Source organism: Corvus cornix, chromosome 2 (genome assembly GCF_000738735.6).
Source record: "Corvus cornix cornix isolate S_Up_H32 chromosome 2, ASM73873v5, whole genome shotgun sequence".
NCBI lineage: Eukaryota > Metazoa > Chordata > Aves > Passeriformes > Corvidae > Corvus > Corvus cornix.
Window position 1 is genome coordinate 76889059 of NC_046333.1, and position 20886 is coordinate 76909944.

A 20886-nucleotide genomic window follows, 5' to 3' on the forward strand; every position below is an offset into this window, starting at 1 on the left:
ACCATGAAAATGTTCTAGCACTCAGATGAAAATAGACTTTGGATGAAGAGACATCAGTTAATCTTCAAACTTGCAAGTCTCGAAAATTGTTAACAAAATGATAAATAAGAAAAATTGCATGAGATTCCATTATATTGCCACCTGAAAAAGTAATACAAAACCTTCAAGTCATGGCCACTCTGACATAAAGATAGTTATAAATCAATATTTGTTTTAATGGTAGGAGTGTGATTATTTTAATTTTGCAAATCAGAAGTACACAGTTCCCTAGCTCTTAGAGAATCTTGAATGATAACATAACATATGCCATTTCTTGGGTATTATTGTGAATACTGGATGCCTTGTTTTACCTTCTGTATCATGCATTGGCTTTCATATTTTCAAATGCATGTGTGTGTGATTATGTATTTTGCTTTTGAGAAATACTGAAGTAAAAGACGTAGAAGCAGCTATCGACAGAAATTAGTTCCCTGACTTCTTTCTGACTAACTACATTGCTGGCTTGTGGGTACAAATGAGGCTCTGATTAACCCTTTTTAGTTGTTTTTCATTTCTGTTTTGGCTTTGTAGCTTTTATTACTTTCATCTAAATACTTCATTATTTTCTTCCGCGTATACCACAATCATCTTCCAAAGTTGATTTCACCTAGATTTATTATATACATATTCCCTTCAAGCAAGCTGTCTTCTGTGTAGTTTTTATTTAAAATAACTTCTAACTTGTTTTATTTAAAATAACTTGGTACAGATAAATGAAATAATTTGAAGAAAGGAGTAACTCGCAGGATGATTAAGATAAAGAGTATTTTAAACGGAAACCGAGAAGCTCAATAAAAAGGAAGCTAAAAATGTAAATGGCAATTTGTTTTTTATTAAACAGGTCTGTTTAGGTCTGTTGTTTTCTTTTAAGTTAATAATAAAGTTGTCACAGAATCACAGACTGGTTTCTTCTTAATGAAAAAAATATTTTTGTAATAGTATTGATTTTTTTTCTCAAGAGTGTGATAACCCATGGTTTCTATTTCTAACTTAAATATATCAAAAAGTGCTTAAAATTGGTAAACCTTTTCTGAGAAAACATAAGGCATTCTAACGATGATAGTGACTTCAGTAGTTTGATTTCTCTCGATAGCGTCTGCTGCTTCTTCACTGCTTATATACTCCATGTGCATTTCTAAAAATGTGTAATGAGTGTTAAGATGCACCTAGGGTCTATGCCTCCTGAATTTTACATGGTTATTGAAATAAAGTAAAAACATAATAACCTTGCCTGGTTTTTGGGTTTTTTTTAATTCTCCTCAGTAAATCAAAAATTATAATGGTATGCAGGAGTGGGAGGCATGGCAGTTAAATAGCTACTCTTGCTATGTTTTGCATAGAATCAGAATGTTAAACAGTGTGAAGGGACCTTAAAGATCATCAAGTCGCAACAACTCCCACTACACCAGGCTGCTCAAGGCCTTGTCCAACCAAACTTTGAACATTCCCAGTGTTGGGGCACCCACAACCTCCCTGGGAACCTGTTCCAGTGTCTCACAACTCTCACAGTAAAGAACTTCTTCCTAATATCTAACCTAAATTTCACCTCTTTCATTTTGTACCTGTTACCTCTTGTCCCATCACTACAGTTCCTGACAAAGAATCCCTCTCCAGCTTCCCTGTAGGGAAAGATACTGGAATGTTGCTGTGAGGTTTCCACATAATCTTATCTTCTCCAGGATGAGCAGCCCCAACTTTCTCACCCTGTCTTCACAGGGGAGGTACTCCAGTCCTCTTATCAACTTGGTGGCCCTCTTCTAGACTTGATCCAACAATTCCATGTCCTTCATAAATTGGAAACACCAGAACTGCATGCAGTTCTGCAGGGGGTGTCTCACAAGAGCAGAGGAGGGGGTGAGAATCGCCTCCTTCAATCTACTGGCCACACTCCTTTTGATGCAGCCTAGGATTCCATTGGCTTTCCGGGCTGTAAGCACAAATCTGACTGCCATGAATTTTCAAAAATTATGGATAATGGCTTAGCAACTTTGTTTGCCAGCTCCCTCAGGACCTGCAAATTAATCTCATTGGGTCCCATGGACTTGTGAACATTGAGGTTCCTTTCTCTCAAACCTGACCCTCTCCTACAATGGGCTTAGGGTTTCCATTCTCCCAGTCCCTGCATTTACCATTCTTGACATGGGTGGTGTGGCAAGAACACTTGCAGTTGAAGATACATAAAGAACAATTCTTTCTGATATTGTTCTTTCTCTAGAATCTGAATGAGTACATTTTTCTAGACTCCTGAAATTTTGTGGTAAATGATCTCGATACATTTTATTTTAGGAATTTGTGAAATCATAGTTACATACACATCTGTTGAAAATCTGCTAAGGATTGCCTGATAGGATATTTTTATATAGTGTCCTATTTATGAGCTTCCTTGCTGATTACATTTTAAAAGAATGTCTCCCTGCACAGATGACATTCAGTTCTCTAATTTTCTTTTAAAAAGGTAATCCTTTTTAGAGATTTATTTGCTTAAGATAATGAGGCAGGATTACAGCAGAATTAACTGCAATGCTATTAAGTGTTGTTTTTTTTTTCCCCTTGGATCTAGCCTTATGCTTTCAGTTTGAAAATAAGCTGAGATTTATTTTTTCCTAGGCTACAAAACAAATTCAAGACCAGAAGACAAAAAGGCAGCTGAGGTAGCAATTCTCCAGAAGAATTAAGACACCAGTGTCTTTGAGGTATGTTTGTTTTGGAAATGTTGTTAATTATTTATTAATCTTGCTGCTATGTGTGAGAGTAATGGTGAGTGCTTTTGAACATTAGTGACTATTACTCATCTTCAGATGTAGTTCCTTTGAAAGGAAACTCCTTTTTTTTTTTTTTGATAAGTATGGGGAATTAGGTGTAAATATGCTTCTATTTTATCTGAAATTATATTTCTGTCTAGAAATTTAGATATAGGCACCTGCAAAATAAAAAAAATCAGCAAGGTTCTATATTCTTTCTGACTAAACAGTTACTGCTTTCTTTATGTGCTGTAGGTACTGAGAAAAATTTCCCAATAAGAATGTCCAGGAAAAAGCTGTAAAAAATTGTATGTGCAACACATATTACTATGTTTAAAATAGGTACAATAAATATTTCTATCAGATAGATGTTAAAGAGCATAGAAATAAATTATGAGTAACTCCATAAAGGAGACAATAGAAAGTCATCAGTAGGTAGAAACGGAAGATAAACTAAGGAATTCATCACTGCTTTTTCACAAGTCTAAAAATAGCCTATCTAACACTGTTCTTCAGTTACAAAATGTTTGAACTCAGTAAATTGGATTCTACTTTTGTAAATGTACCAGCAAAGCTTGCCGGGAACTAAGGAAATGGAGCTGATGCTAATTTCATTTTAGGTCTAGTTATCCCTTAGCATGTTCAGGACCTTAAACAGAGGAAATTATGGTCTTCATACATTCAAAAAGTGCTAGGGCCTGGAAAGGATTATTTCTATTACGTTTGGGAAATATATTTGTGTAGTTTAACTTTCCCGGAAGTCCTTCCTACCCTATTTTTCTCTTTCTTTCAACTGGATCTAGCCTTCTGCTTTCAGTTTGAAAATAAGCTGAGATTTATTTTTCCTAGGCTACAAAAAAAATTCAAACTTTCAAAGGATATTTTTTTTGTCTTAGATGAGATATTTTCTCACAACAGTAAAACCAAAATTCCTCTCTCTTTTATTACTTCAATCCACACCTGAAGTTTCCTTTTTGAAGAGGTATATTTCACCAACATAGACTGTTTTCTCTTCTACATTCCCATCAGATCTGAGTAATTTTGTTCACATTTGACCTGATAGAAGGAGCATGTAGAAGTTTGGCTAGTGACACAAACATCTCGTGGTTGTTAGGTTGTTAGGTACTGCAAGCCTATAGTGATGTACAGATTTTGTCCGAAAATAATTTTCTACTAAAAAAACAACCAGTAAACACAAACTCAGTTTCCTCCTCCCTCAAAGACTATATTTATTTCAGGTCTCTTTAAAAACCACATACCTGCTCAAGACTGTTGACCTCTAGGATTCTTTTCTTTTCCTTTGCTTTAGATGTTTAGATGTTCAATAACAGGTTTAAAGCCTTTGGAAATTAGAAGTTGAGTTCTGTACACTACCTTCGTATAATACCATTCACAGTGAATAGCTTCAGAATAATTTTTTGCCTCCTAGCATTTGTAACCACAAACACCTCTCTTTTACTGTCAGTCTTTTTCCCTGGAGAAACAATATTTGAAGTATTGTAATATATGACAAGAGAGAAATCAGCAAATATTCACATATTTAGCCTATTATTCTCTTATCTGTCAGCATACCTACATTTTGTATTGGAGAAAGGAATTTAAAGCTGTTGAACTTTTGATGAGACTCTACACATCTGCCAGTGACATCTGGGAAAAATGTTTTTGGATAAATGAAAAATCTCCTCGGCCTTTTCCTGACTCCCATTAAGATACATACTTGTTCCTCAGGGCACAGTTTGTCTTGCAGATTGTGTTTGATTCATAGTCTAAGGATAGAAGCTCATGGTATTCATGTTAAATACATGTAGCTTTCAGAAGCATGGTAAGGCAATATTTTTATATTGAGTCATGAGAAAAATGTGTAAAAAAAATAGATCTCACTTTACTGGTTCTTGATGAAACAAGACACCAAGTAAAATATTTAATAATTTTAAATCAGTATGCTTTAGCTTCAGATGTATTTGTGACATTGATATATTTTTGTCTAGTCTGATTCCTCAGTGTTCCCATGCAGTGCTTGTTTTTACATAATTTTTAAGCCTTCATAAAATCCTCACTTTCTCTCAGTTATGGAGAAATAATTGTGAAACAGTGGACAAAAAATAACATATTATGAGGAAAAACAAAAGAAGCAAAACATGTCTGCCCTTTCTCATTCCATCTACCAGATTATTTAATTTTACTCAGTTTAGTATTTCTGTCATTTTAGATGGTTTCAGATGGACAGGTTACCATCTGATTTCATATGGATTTCAAGTGGATTATTTAATCTGCAGTTCAACATTTCTGACACTTTAAAGAATGGTGTTATAGTCAGGTTACCAAAGCGACTTCAAATTACTTTATTATAGTAGTTTCCATAGTAAACATAGTCCTTGGTGGCAGAGAAGACTGTAACTTTCCAACTTTCCCATGTGAGAGACGTTATGTTGTATAATAATCAGAATAAGGCCGAGGTAGTTTTTGTAGCAAATAATTGGTAAATATATATATATATATATATATATATAATCTTTCTCTGAGACTTCATATTGAAGTTTAAAAAATGAGTTTATGGTTGTCTGAAGCTGTACTTTAAAATCTTCTCCTGGTGATGTAAGCCTTCTTGAGCAAGCAGTGCAAGGAACTACCAAGAAAGTTCATGCTTGTGCTTTCGAAAGAATCTGCCTTACTGACTTAATAAACCTTAATGAAATAAGTAAATGGAAACTTGCAAATGGCACAGAGGCTATGTACCAGATGAGTGAAACTTCTGCTTGTAGCTTATGTATATATGTTATTTTGCTCCATGCCTAAGAGTCCAACTTAGATTTGTCTGTTCCAAACCCAGATATCTAATTTTGCTTCTCTGATTTAGAATGAAGTTACCTGATATTCCCAATGCTCTTATGCATATTTTGCCTTTTTATATGGTTATAAACATGTGTACAATTTTGCTAAGGTACTGAATGCATACTGTATGCTTTTGATGTAATTACCTTTTAAAATTACTATATGAAAATACATGGAGAAGCCTACATTTTCATGTCTGTGTGAAAGCCTAACTTGATAAATGCAAATGAAAGCTTCAGAGCTACCTTGTCACAGATGTGTATTTATGATGGGGCTGAAGGAACTCAGCCTTCTTGCAAGTGTTGCTAAATGCTGGCCTTACTTTTCAAGATATAAACCAAGAAATTAATTGCCTAAAGTAGTGCACTCTGAGTTAACATTGGATTTTAGCCTACTGCAAGACTAATTGGTATTTTACTTCCCTGAAAATTCAGAAATATCACTGAATGTTTTGAGTGTTTTTTGAAATGGAGTTGAAAAACATTTTAAAGCAGGAAGTTGACTGAAGCTTGCAAAAAACTGCAAACTTAAATTTTGAATATGTGAGGTTTTCAAGGTTTTCCACTCTGAAAGTAATTTAAAAATTGATATCATGTTGGAAAAAATTTCTTTCTCCCTTCAAAATAATTTTTGGTTTCAAAATCAGTATAAACTGATCTGTATTATTCTTATGTTTAAAATGATTTGATTTCATTTGAGATAATAATGTAAAAGGCAGAGAAATTAATCATAAATTTATCACACCATATGTCTTGAAAAAAGAAAAAATATTTTAAGACCTTTTCAGATTGCTTATGTGGGTCATAAAATTTTATTAACTTGATTGTGTAACAACCACAATATGAAGGTGTTCTTGAAAAATAATGAAAATAGTAGATATTCATCCATCTCATCCAAATATGTCAGAAGGATTTCAAGACAGATTTCTAAACACTAGTTCAAAACTTAGTGAGAAGTCAATCATTACTATGACTAGTCTGAACTAGAAGCTAGTTTATTTGGAACTTGTCTGCAGTTTTCTTTTGTGCAACCATTCTTGTTTAAAAGTACAACACCTTGGTATTTTGTGAAATCAATCGCAGCTTCAAGTAGCCTTCAAGTAGTGTGCTCCTTCTTGGAGTCATAAAGAATATCATTGAATATTCATCAGATTGCTTCCCTTTGTAAATTCAGTGGCACGTCCACTCTAGGACTAAAGCAGCAAAAGTGCAGGTGAGGATCACATGTGAAATATAACAGCATGAGAAATTAGGAAGAAGGGGAAGATTTAATTGTATTAATCGCTTCAGTTGAGGGAAGTAGCATAAGATTCCAACCTGAAATGGCCAGGATGCCAACCTTGCTGTGTAGAGGAGGTGTACCTTCATGCAGAGGCAGTGGGGTGCAGCCTCACCACACTGGGGCTGAAGCAGCTGCCAAGGACAGCCGGTGGTGATCCAGAGTCCTGTCCTGGCATTTGGCAATGGGGCACTGCTTTGGCTGGACTCTGCTGCAGAGGCTGTACCCTTGGAAGCAGCTTGAGGGTGAAAGGCAGGCTTGTTTCTCACCTGCAAAGCATGCCTTAGGTGTGATCTGATCAGCAGGGGTCAGTTTGTATACAGGAGTTTGATTCTAATTGGCTACTTCTGGCACCTGATAATCTGCTGTCTGTGTTTTCACAGCCTTTGGTTTTAAGAATTTATTTATGATCTATTTTCTTTTATAATTTAATTTATTTAAAATTTATTTAAACAGATCCAAAAAGACACAGAAATTCAGACTTCTATTACCAGGGTTTTTTTTCACTTGACCTATATAACTCAAAGTGGTTATTTGTTTTTAGCTGCTCCAGTGAAATTGCAGGAAGTGAAAAAAACTACAGATATGTTGGGGTTTTTTTTGTCTTTCAGAACACATGGGAGCTGCTTAGCAAATGCCACTAGCAGCACTTGAATTCTAGGAAGTACAAATCCAAAAATGTCAGGTTTTACCCAAAATTTTACTATTTCTCTGTTCTAGTTTTATGGGTTTGCTAGCAACATGAACTACACTACAGCTAAATAGTGAAGTATAGCTCTTTCTATAAAATATGGATTAAGAAAGAATATGTCTTCCAATAGAAAGAGTAATTAGTTCTGTTTCTTACAGTGAAGTGAGTTTAATTCTAAAAGACATTGAAGTTGAAACAAATTAGTGTTTAAATTACCTGTAAGGTTGCCTGAAAAGGAATATGGGCTAGGTTTATTTTTTTGTAATACTCTAGGATTACAGTGTCCAGATTTGGCCCACGCTCCAGGGAATTTTTTCTATTTATTTTTAATGGATCAATTTTTGAACCCTGAAGCTGATCAGTCCCTGCTCTTGAGATAATGTTCCAGCCATCTATAGATAGCACACAATTAACTTGAGGCAAAAGAGGGAAAACCAGAAAGGAAATATATACTATACACAGAGCATCTCTCTGCGTTCTGTATTCTGTGTCAGTTTTAATGGGTCTGTAATTAGGTCACAGGACTGATTGATATCAGCACTTAGCTTTGTAGGTGACATCACCCTCTGCTTCATTACCTAATAGAGATTAAGATGTTGACACAGAAAATTCTGCTTCCTGGACTGGGAAAAGTAACTAATTAAACCAGTTGTAGACTTGACACTGTCTGAATTATTTACCAATACATCCACATATATTTATGTCCAAGTGGAGACTAATAGGAAGGAAGAACACAGAGTGCATGGGGAAACTGTGCAGGCATGCTTGCAGTTCATGTGTGTGAAGGAGTCCAATTTAAAGAAACAATTTTAGAACTAGTCTGGAACAGGACCCATTGTAAGTAAAATGATGGTGCATTTAAAATTTTTAGGCAGAAAAACTAAGTGAAAATACTGGCAAGACACTTTGAGATTAAGAAGACAGATTTTATAATGCATGGTCAAATGCACAGAGATCTTGTCATGAGAGCAGTGAGCGTGTGATTCAAAGAGATCATCAGAAAGAAAAAATGAGATGGGTGCCTTATATATATCTAAATAGAGAAAGCTCATAAATGCAGCAAAGGACACAGTTTAGAATGGTCCTTAATTTAAAAATATTTGCTGTGTTTCAAACTGAACATACAAGGATGTCCCTGTGTAAAACTGTAAAACACAGCAAGAACTTTTCACTCATGTTTATAAAATGTATTATGATTGAGGTGCTGTATGTTGCAGCTGAAAGAGGTGCTGCAATCATTAGTGCTTTTCATTATTTTGTTGCTAGGGAGTCTCTTCCTTTTTTCGATTTTTTTTTACTTTTGGGACATAGTACTTACTTACATTGATATAAATTTATAGGATGAAATATTTAAAACATAATTTTTGAGATTTTAGGAATTTTGTCATTAAGAATGAAAACTCAAGGAAGTATATTTTTCTTAACATTGTGTCTTAAGATATATTTGTGCTTGAGAGAGACTGCTGGCTGGTATAAGATTACCTTTACTCTTAAGAGGACTACAAGGAATAAGGTTAGACAAGGCTGTAAGAACTCACACCTGACCATACCAGCAGGCTGCAGCATGAAAATAAATGCCTGACTGTGAGAATAGAAGAAAATAAATGTGTAAAATTTTGTGATAGATGAGACTTATGCATTAGTTGAGTTTCAGAGATTTCTATTACAATTGTGAGTAGGAACCTTACTGATATTCTCCAAGAGTCCTCAGACATACATCTGCAAAAAGTAAAAATTGACTGTTATATATTTATATGCTTTCAAATAAATTATGAAACACTGTGTAAATATTATTTTGATGCTGTTTCATACATATAGGCTTTCATCTCCTATTTGCCATTTATAACTTTGGAGTGTCATGAAATGCACTGCCAATTTAATGCCTGTGTTAGTTTTGAAGTTGTTTCTGTTGAGAGGTCTTAGTGTCATGTTTGATGTAGGAAATAGTAGGGATGCCCTATGAAATTCTTCTACAGCATTGCTCCTGACAAAAAGAAAATCAAATATGCTGATTTAGAAGCACTAATAATAGGCTTAATCCAAGTCTGAAAGCTCTAATCCAAAATTATACAGAAGCTGTAATGAACAAGATGAATGGATTACTGGCACCTGATCTGACAGGGGAAGAAGCAGAAATTAGATACGATGCATAGCTCAAAGATTTAAAACAAGTACCTGCATCCATTTGGTTGTTAAGGCTAGAGTCATTGGAATAATTTTTTCCAAAGTGCCTTCTTTTGTGCTCAACCCTAAAATAAGACTGAAATCTTTGTTAGTCTGTGGGTCTGTAATAGATCTGAATGCATCAAATCTCATAAGCTGCCATTTTCATCAAGTAGAGGGAAAGTAGAAATTAACTTAAGTAAACACCCATAATTCAAAAAATAGTATTTTCTAAAATTGCTTGTGTTTCTGTGCAATATATGTCTCTAGAATTCACTGTTATAATTTAAAAAAAAGTAGTGGATAATAACAACCCTTGACAGGTCATGTTACTAGTCATTAACCAGGGGTTTTATCTCATTTGCTTCCAGAGTTAAAATTGTGAGCAGAAATTGAGTTGTGAGTGAGAACACAGCTGCTGCCAAAAATTTCCAGCCATACGGTAGTTTGAATGGATAAAAGAGAGATAAAATTGATACTTCATACAGTCTAATGAGATGAATATAAATATTTGGACATTTTTATGCTGTCTGTGAGGACATATTCACATGAAGAGCTCAATAGGTGTCATCATTAGTTCTATTCTTGTGGCTTTCAGCAGTATGCCGGATCACTTAAAAAAACCAAACCAAACCAAAACAAACAAAACAACAATAAAAAAATCTACCAAGAACAAAACCACCTCACCATCCCCAAACACAAAACAAAACAAATAAAAAAAAGTAACTTTCATATTTTACATCAATTTTTTAAAATATGTGGACAGGAGATTTCTCATTCTATCACCTTCCTCCACTCATGAAGCACATGTATCAGCTCAGAGAAAAATCATTAATCTTTGACAACTACAAGTAAATATCTGCTGGTCTGCTCACATAATCTTTTACTCTTCTGTTTCAAACCTTTTATTCAGGACAACTTATACCAACAGTTCAGAAATAAATTAGGCGGTCAGTTACTTTTAGGTTTGCTGCAGTCTCGTACAGGTGTGTCTTTGTCTGTACATACTTGTCACTTTTTAAACCACTTTTTACAGCCGTTTCCAATGTTTTTTTAAAGGGATTCCAAGGTTTTTTTCATCATTGCTGACTTTGGGCATTATCAAGACAGCTCTCTGAAGATCAAGTCCCAACACAGAGTTTTAGTTTCTTAGAAACTCTTAGTTTTTCTAGATTCTCCTTGACTGACAGACAACTGCAATGGTTGTGACTATTTCTCCATATTGTTTTTTCTATTTTTTTTTCTTATAAGGGTTTATCTTGAGATAAATATGTGACCCTTCAGGCTTTGCTTCTATCAAGTTTCTGTGTTGCCCATAGGTTAATTTGTCTCTCCTTGATGCAATGAAGAATTTTAAGTTGAAAAACTTACATGCCAAAATTTTCACTGAATATTTTAATAACTTTTTGTAATTGAATTAAAACATGAACAGTTTGTTTTATATTTTGTGTGCATAGCTGCAGTGAGGAGCTTTTTATTTTCATTCATGTCAAACTTTTTCAGAATATGTGGATGATTTTAGTTCTTCGTGATTTAGATCCTAAAATTCCTCAAGGCATCTGAATTAAGAGACTTTGTGCATCCCTGCAATATATTGCAACAGTGAAATAATTATTGATACCTGGAAAGTAGAAGACAACTGCATAAATTTTAGCCCCTCTTTTTAGTCTCACTGAATTCAACTGGACCTCATGTTTCAATATAAGCAAGTGGATACACGAAGGTAATTTTTTTCAAAATCAGGCTTATACATCATCCAAATTTGAAAAAGAAATGCATTATGCCTGAAGGGTTTAATATCCTGTTCTGCCATTGATAGACATGTATAATCCCTATTAAAAAGATTTATGCTGAACATTGGCAGCTGATATGATCCTGTAGTGTAAATCTGAATTGCTAAGTTTTACAATATATACTCATTCCTGGGATCTTTCCTAATGTGATACAAAATTATTTTTTACTCTGAATTTTTACAGTAAATTAAAAAAATAAAATTAATGCAACTTATCAATGGGTAAAGCACACGTATTTTATTTATTGTCCAAGATAATTTATACATCATCTTACAATTGTGACTGTTCTGGGGAAAAGGTTTGGGGAGACTGACTAGTCTTAATTTTCAAAAGTAATAAAGGAGTGAGTTTATAAAGCAAAAAGCACAGATAATGACAACACATTACTAGAGGTTTTAAAAATAGACATACAGGATTTATTAGAGAAACAGAAGGTCACTGGTGCAGATGAGGGTAGAATGTAAACCTTTTCAAGCAAGCGCCCACTCAAGGCTTTATATGCACATGACTTTGCTGTTGAAACATACCTAAACTCTTTCTGTAACCCAGCAAGCCTATGTTTTTAACAATATATAATTGACAGCTGACTGAACATTGCAGTTAAAGCATGTGAAAGGGGAAAAAAACCCATCCATCCCAGAAATCTTTCAGTAACGTATTAACTACTGTTTCCAAGTAACGTTGAACTAACACTTTTAAAGTGATGATATATTGCAGGTAAGTTTGTTTCCAGAGACTAATGGTTGAGAAAAAAGGGTCATTTACATCTCCTTTTGCTTTTGTTGTTTTGGTTTTTTTTCCTTTAGTTTGAGAACCTGCAGCTTGGTAGTATTCTAGGTACAACACAAAGTCCTTCCTAATCCCATTTCCCCACCCTGCAAATTGCAGAATGTTATTTGGTTTAGAAGGGATCAGAATTTGAAGGAAATTTGTCGCAATATATTTGTTTATATTAAATTAGAAGTGCATGGAATGTTATGTGCATAAAAATCTTCTACTTGAGAAATACAGCAGATATCTTGTACTGAAACCTTTTTGTTAGTATTTGTGTGTTTCTGGAAGTTTTTCTTTATAAGGTCATTGAGTTTAGAATTTGACAGTGAGTGTGATGTTTCATTCAACGAGATTTGAATTTTGTTTGCGTAATAAGTCAGGAGTGACTGTTTCGGTCTTTGCTTTTTTTTTTTTATGTTTGAAGACTGGGATGCCTATAAATTGCAATCAGAAAATGTTACAGAATTAAATAAATACCTTAAAAAAGATAAAACAAATCAAATTAGTTAAAGCTCTTGTATTCAGCAGCATTGATTCATTCTGTCTCATCTGAGGTATTTTGCATTTCTTAAACTCTGTCTTTTGCTATATTTACTGCTAAGGCAAGAAAAAGAGAAAATGCATGTGTACTTAGTACAGCCTCTGAATGTTAAATCAGCTTAGTGAAATCAATTACTTCTTAAAAATTCTGTGTTATTCTCTTGCAGTGGAGTTTTTCTAATTAAAATATAAGGTCCAGGCTTCCATTTCATGGAGCAAATTAAAATTATCCTTCCACATGGTCTTCCTCAGGTGATCTGAAAATTCTCTGATGTGATACTTTTCAATTGCCTGTATAATTTACATTTTGTTACATTATATGATCAACGATCTATGGAACAAGAAATAACCTGGTCATAGTCGCATAGTCTGCCAAATACTAACAGCGTCGTTGTGTTTCTTCTTGATAGAGTGACTCTAGCAGTTCCAGAGGAAAAAGGTTTAAGCTTTGAACACTTATTGATCATCTTTGACGTCTACAGTTTTCAAGTGGTGCTAAGGTTAAATGAGAGTTCATTTATCCTCTATTTCACTTAGTAAGTGCTCTCATAATTAAATGCAGATCCATGTTATTTAGTGGTAGAAAGAGGAATTCATGAAGACTCCTGAGTAGGAAAAAGTGTTAACAGAACTTCAAAGGTTATAGAAATTTAGCCTTGGCTTAAGGTAAATTAAGCACAAAACACATTCCTGTAACATGAATGAGATTGCTTAAACTGTAACAGACAACAAAATTCAAAATTCATTTTCATCATCTGTGTACATCAATAGCAAAAGAAAACATGCATTTAATGAATCAATACAGTTCATATTGCTTTCATGCCCTGTGTAATGTATTTTCTTGTATTAGGTATAACAGTTAATATTATTGCAACACTAATGAAACTCTCATGGACTTTAGATTATTGCAAATTTTATTTTTTGAAGGAAAACTCTTAAAGTGAACTAAATTAAAAGATAATAGCTCAGTATCTCTGAAAAAACTGGTAGCCTTTATTACTTCTAGTGCCAAATTTTGCATTTAATCTAAACTGTCACTGTAAGAAAGTTTTAAAAATCAAGGGGCCACCAAGCTTTACCCTCAACTTCAATAGAGCTGAAATTCAACACAAATTTTAGGGTAATATTTTGGGTAATATAGTGATACAATAATAAAGAAACATGGAGAGGCTGTTTATTATCGTAAAGTTAAAAATATTTTGGTTTTGGTGTAAACATTTGCTTAGATACAGTTGCATGAGAGAAACATGGTTTTCACTCAACCCTTGAAAATATTTTCTTACTATTCCCTTAGCATTTTTCTCATTATGGCATTCAAACATATTTTGACAAAGAATTAATTCCTAAAATATCTGATGCTTCTCCTGTAAGGTGAAAAAGAAAGTTGAAAATCTGTAATAGAATTCTTCTTGAACTGATGTAAACTTTCTTTGTCAGTAATGCCAGTCTAAATCTAGGATACTTTTTTATCCTCTTCTTACATCTCAATTATCTATCCCTTCAGTTACCATTTTTTCTTGGTCATTTTCACATTGGTTCAAAAAAAACCCTCACTGAGTTAAATTTCATTTCTGTACTTGTTTTCTTTTTAAATTCTGCCAGATAATGAAAACTATTCCAAATCAAAGACAAGATATTTTCTTTCCTGACATTCCAAACTTTTCTCTGTTGTTTGGTCTGTAAGGCACCTTCCAGTTTGGATACATAACTCTCATTAGCAGGGTCCTTATACTTTTTTTCAGATAATTAATGAGGAATTTAATTAAAACATGACCTAGCATTCATCCCAGCAGCATTCAACAGACACGTCCTTTTGACAAGATACATTGCTGTTTTCGCTGTTCCACATTTTAAATATTAGCCAGTTTTCAAAGCAGTGCTGAGCAGAGGTGGCATATCCTGTTATTAGGGACAAGTTATTGAATCCTAAAAATAATGAAAATTAAAAAGCTCTTCAGAAAGAAAATCCTACCTTTCTTTGAGCAATAGCCTTCTTAATAACTCAGGTTCAAAACAATGACATTTCATTTCTTGTATTAAGGAGAAAAGGAAGATTGAAGGCAAATATTAACTGACAAGCGCTTGTCATATTTTTCAAATAATTATGTTATCAAGGCCTAAATTTACAGCTCTTCAATCTGAAGAACATTATGTGGTAGCATTGCTGGAAAATTTTGTGTAGAAGAAGTGCTAAAACATTGTTTCACTAGTTTCACCAGGTCCTTTAGTAATGTAACTACACTGGATAATGTCAATCTACTGCTTCAGGAGTTGTTATTATGCAAGGAATTCTCTCCCTATAATTTTATTTTACATTTGCTTGTGCCCAAATATCTTGAGTCACAATAAAACATAGAAAGGGTAAGGAGGAGAAAAAAGTGTAGTAGAAAGTATAGAGCCAGGTCAACTAAGGCAGGTTTGCCTAGGGCTGTGTCTACTCAGGTTCTGAATCTCTCCAAGGATATTGATATTTCCAGATCTGTAAGAGTATTTAATAAACTCCACAGTGAACCTTTTTTTATTTCTTAGGTTTAAATATATTTTATTGTAATTTAATTTGTGTCCATTGTCTGCTGGCCTGTCACTCACCACAGAGATGAGCCAGGCTCTGTCTTCTTCACTGCCCTCTTCACCAGTATTTAGGTGCATTGACCACTAGAGCCTCCATTTAACTACTGATGTGTATTGTTCAAGGCACCCTTGATTGTCCACCTCTACAAAAGGGAGGGAGACACCAAAAAACCAAAAGTTTAATGTGTGATTGTGCCCCTGTTGGAACGGCTGCTTTAGCACACTGGATAGCTCAAATGGTGATAATGCCTGTGTTCAGAAAATTTAACTAATCCTGAAATACTGGCATGAAAGATTCCATTAAACATTCAGAAACTTAGTGCATAAAATTGATCAGTGTGCTTATACTCTGATTTCTACACCTAAACATATATGTATATTAAAGCATGAGTTACCTCAGAACATGTCTGAGGAGATTATTTTTTAATCTTCTTCAGAAGCCATCTTCATCCTATGTGGTGGATTTTTTCCTCTGTTACATGCTGGGAGACTTCAGGGAATTTTAAAATTGGCTTTCAGAGATCTTAATGAATGGCTGGACCTGTTGTAACATGTCTCATTAGAGCTGTACCTACTATGTGTTTCCAGAGCCAGCAGTCCCTTGTCTTAAGCAGAAATGATATAAATAAGGGTGATTTTAAGCATTTATATTTGGATAACAGACTGTTAATAAGCAGTCATTTGAATAAAAGATTGTAACATGCAGGAATGATAAAGTTCTCACTAACTACTGAGACACACTGCAGTAATAGGAAATACAATGCTAAATGTCAAGAAATGCTTCCCCAAAACAGGGGGTGCTATAGTGTGTGAAGCCCTATTACTTGGGAAGTAGAACACGTGGACAGATAACCTGTTTCATAGCGCATTTGAAGCTCTTCAAAATGTTTTCAGAACTTGAATTTTATGGTATATTAGAAGCCTGCATTAATAACTTTATCCACAAAAATCCACACAAAAAAAAATCCTAAGTGAAGATGACAAAGTGACAAGAGCAAAACATTGGAACCCTTACAAAAATGTGAATGATAATGCTGCATGGATCCCATTTTAGAGGTGCACTTGAACATCAGCTAGAGCACTAATTTACTTTCCTTTAGTGAATAAAATTGTGTAATAGAAGAGTAGTTGAAATACATCACTGTGAAGAATATCTAGCTCTTTACATCTTTTGTTGCAGTCTTTATTTTGGAGCTTCTAGTCTCTTTCGTTCCAAAATAAAAGTTGAATTACATTTCTTTCCCCCTTAACACCTGTCTTAAGGTTTTGTGATTCACATTTCTGTCCTTCTGTTAAAAAATGCCTATTTAGAAGATACTCTTCTGGTATCACTCTTCAGGAAATGTGCTGTGATGAGTGATGCAGCTAGAATTAAGTTTGGATTCTCCACTCGTGGAGAAACAAATTTCATGAGATTATAGAAGCTGGACCAGTTTCATAGCTGGACAAGAAAAAGATTAGGCAGTAAGACTAGAAATTCTTTGGGTTTAGTTAAATTATATTTATTTGTGACAAAAAAAATTTGTGTTCACAAGTGTATTTAGAAATGCTATCATTCTTCCCTCTTCATCTTGTTTCTAAAATAAGTAGGTCATTATCTTAATTATAAGGTCTAAACAGCAATTTCCTTATGAAATACAAAGTTAATGATAGTAACTACAATATAATCTCTCTATTTATATTCAGTGACATAACCCACCAGTCTGGGTTGAAGATATTTCAAGTCAACAGCAATGCTGGTCTCAGTGTTTATGTTTTCTATTTCCTCTGCCTTGAATATTTGAAATATATGATTGCCTAGAGTTATATTTCTTTTTTTTTTTCCCCAGATGTTTTTCCAACAATCAGCATATTTGTTCTAATTGTATGAGTGTTTGTTCTGAGAATTAATTTGATCTCAAGTAGTTCACTTATGTGCGCAAAGCTGTGCCATCTTTGCACCACATGATATGTAGTGAATGGTAGATGAGGAGAATGGAAATAATGGCTCAGTTATGTTTTTCATCTGCAGTGTCTGAGCTTTATTGCATCTCATTAGAGTCTCCTTAAAATGCCAGTTCAAATGCACCATAGCAGTGGCTGATATCTGTGTTATCAAAACACAGATAAAAAGAAAAAAATAGGTTCACATATGTATTCTTAAGCATTTTGAAATATATTTATTTCATATTATAAAATTGGGTAATGGAAATAGGAGGAATTTGCCATTATCATAAACTCAAGTTGTCCTCCTCACCAAAGCATAGTGGACTACTTGAGGTGAGTGTTCTTTAGGAAGGCTGCAAGGGCCCAGTCATGTCCCTGCACCAGCAAAGCACTGCAGGTGCTACCAGTCTTTCCCTCTTGCACTCTAGAAATCACAGAGACTGATAACTCTTAAAGTGGGTCTTCCCAGTATCCGTTTGCCATGTTCACTTGGCTTTCACACACTTAGTCTTCACTGATAAGTAACATAGTGAGGAAGCTATATAGCTTACTACATATGTTACTTTGATAAAAAAAAAATACATACTAGTTTATACTGGAGTTATGACAACAATTTGATCATTATTCCTGAGGGAAAATATTAAATGAAAGAGCAGCAAATTTGAGGGCTGCACTTTCATTCAAACCAGACTATGTCTGTTGACAATGGGTTTCTTAGAATTTTGTTTTGTTTTGTTTGAGGTCTTTGTTTCTTTGTTTCTTTGTTTTGGGTACCTCTATAGGTGAATTGTTACTGTCCGTACAACTTTTCCCAACTCAAGCACAGTTCGTGTTCCACTGGTATTATAGCAATGATTATTGGGAACCATTTCTGAGAACAGAACTACCTAATATTGGTCCCTCTCTGTTCTGCTCTGTACTGGTGCGGCCTCCCCTTGAGTCCTGTGTTCAGTTTTGGGTGCCACAATACAAAAATGGCATTAAGCTATTAGGGAGGAGGACAACAAGGATGGTGAAGAGCTTGGAGGGGAAGCCAAACAAGGAGTGGCTGAGGTCACTTGGTCTGCTCAGCCTGGAGGAGACAAGACTGAGAGGAGACTTCATTGTGGTCTTCAACATCAAAGAAGCAGAGGGGCAGGTACCGATCCCTTCACTCCTGTGACCAGTGACAGGACTCGAGGAAACAGCATGAAACTGAGTTGAAGGAGGTTTAGGTCAGATGTCAGGAAAAAGTTTTTCACCCGGAGATGGCTGGGCACTGGAACAGACTCCCCAGGAAAGTGGTCACAGCACCAAGCCTGACACAGTTCAAGCCGTTTTGGATAATGCTCTCAGGCACATGATGTGATTTCTGGGGTGTCCTGTGCAAGGCCAGGAGTTGGACTCGATCCTTGTGGACCCCTTCCAATTCACCAGATTCTATTATTAATTCAAAAAACATCAATACTGGATGATGAGCTAAATTTAAAGGAGTTATGGGCTGATCTTATGTAAGATGGTGGCACATTTTAAGGAAGGGTAATGAAATGGGGCCAACTCATATAATGTGGTGCAGCAGAATCATTCCTGAGTCAACAGTACTAGTTCATGCAAGATTTTAATTCTTTCTTGGTGTTTTATGATCCATAAGAGGGGAAAAAAAAAATTGAAGAAACATATATGAGAACCTAGATTCCAGTTATATTGTAATTTTAGGAGTCCTCTCAATGGATATTGTATCTGACAAAATATTGAAACAAAAAATGTTTTCCTTAGATGTGCAGTATTTATTACAAGTATGTGAGTTGCCCTCTTTGCTTCATATATTTACATTTCACAGGCTTCAGAATAGTTTTATGACTTGGTTTATGCACAACATTGGTAAATAATATAATGAGAAATGTTGTCAGTAAATAATTAACCAAACCTAAAAGTTAAAGCTGAAGCTTATTAATCAGTCACACTAGGATATGATCCACTTCTCTATTTAGTGGCAGGTGAGATTACAGGCAATACTTTTCTCCTCTGAATCTAGTGGGTTTCAGTGTTATTATGCCTTCTACTCTGAAATGTGTGGCTCATTGACAGCCTGCGCTGAAATCTGTTTTCACAATATCTGCAGTATTATTTTGTTAACCAAGCTCTTACCCATTGTGACTAAAAGATCACATTTCCATTACGTGGAAAAATTATTTTACCATTACCTCCTACTAACCTTCTGCCCAGACCTCACTTTTGAAAAATTTGTTTTTACCAGAGATGAGACCTAGAAAATGTGTAAAAGCATCTGTCTGCCTTAGGCAATAAACACAGTGGATGTATATAAGTAGTAAATTAGTTGGAAGTAAAGAATTTCTCTTGATAGTACTCATACTTAAATTGTATTCTACCAATAATTTGCCAAATTAAGTCAAATTAAGACAAAGGATATAATCTATTAGCTGGTATAGCCTCATTTGCTTCTCTATTAGCGCACTTTTTCAGCTTGCGTTGACTCTTCACATAGGATATATGAGATGGCGTGAAGAGATACAGTAGCTAAAATTATAGAACTCAGATGTCACATCCTTATTTTTCAAAGGGTGCAGTTTGCCTAATCTTACCTTAGAATCATAGAATCATGGAATTGTTTAGATTGGAAAAGAGCTCTAAGATCAAGCCCAGCCATTAACCCAGCACTACCAAGTTCATCACTAGCTAGGTCCCTGAGTGCCACATCTATGTATCTTTGAAATACCTCCAGGGATGGTGACTACACCACTTCCCTGGGCAGCCTGTTCCAGTACTTGACAACCCTTTTGGGAAGAAATTTTTCCTAATGTCCAATCTACATGACCCTTGGTGAAACCTGAGCCTGTTTCGTCTTGTCCTATCACTTGTTACTTTTGAGAAGAGACTGACATCCTTCTTATTACAAGTTATTTCCAAGTGGCCTGAATTTTCAGGCCGTCATCATATTTTAAAAGATATAAAGCTAAAGAAAAGTAAAGAAATAATCAGCAGTGTTTTGAAAACTCTTTTAAAATCAACTTTGAGATCCTAGACAAAGTTGATTTTTTGTGAATATTAGACTGACATGTGAGTGATTTACCCAGGAATTTCTAACGCGTCATCCTTGGTAAAGCAAGTATATACAAATTCCTCTAAATGCAAAATTAATTTATACAGTCAGAATTCTTTACTATATGATATACAAACAAAAAAGAAATTAATACAATTGTAGAGGTAAAACCAGATTTTGGGCTTCCTAATAGTCTTTGTACATCCCTTTTAATAATTTGACTTACTTTAAGAGGATGGCTGTCACTGCAAATATCCCAGGTACGCAACCACCAGGTTGCATATGAGCTATGCAAATATTAGAAAGTCATGTTTTGAGGTCCTAGTAGCACTTGCATGCTTCTTAAAGCTTTAAATATGGTCTACTGCTTATTATTGTTATGGGATCTTATTTTGTAGCTGATGCAGAAAACACTTTGTGTTATAATCACCACATGGAACTCTCACTTTCATGTGAGCTTGATTGAATACAGTCACTATATGCTTATGGAGCAGCAAC

The 20886-nt window shown here is 34.7% G+C and overlaps 1 protein-coding gene across 4 annotated transcripts in view; it reads left to right on the forward strand.

Annotated features, from left to right (window-relative positions):
* The window catches only part of CDH18 (cadherin 18), a 522337-nt gene that overhangs the window by 209910 nt on the left and 291541 nt on the right, over nucleotides 1-20886 (forward strand). For 3 of the 4 annotated variants that reach the window (XM_039548866.1, XM_039548869.1, XM_039548870.1), the window contains exon 3: nucleotides 2647-2732. The gene's annotated coding sequence lies outside the window, so the exon portion shown is untranslated. Of the gene's footprint in view, nucleotides 1-2417; nucleotides 2495-2646; nucleotides 2733-20886 lie in introns of those variants that run through there. The other variant, XM_039548867.1, reaches the window with a different exon arrangement.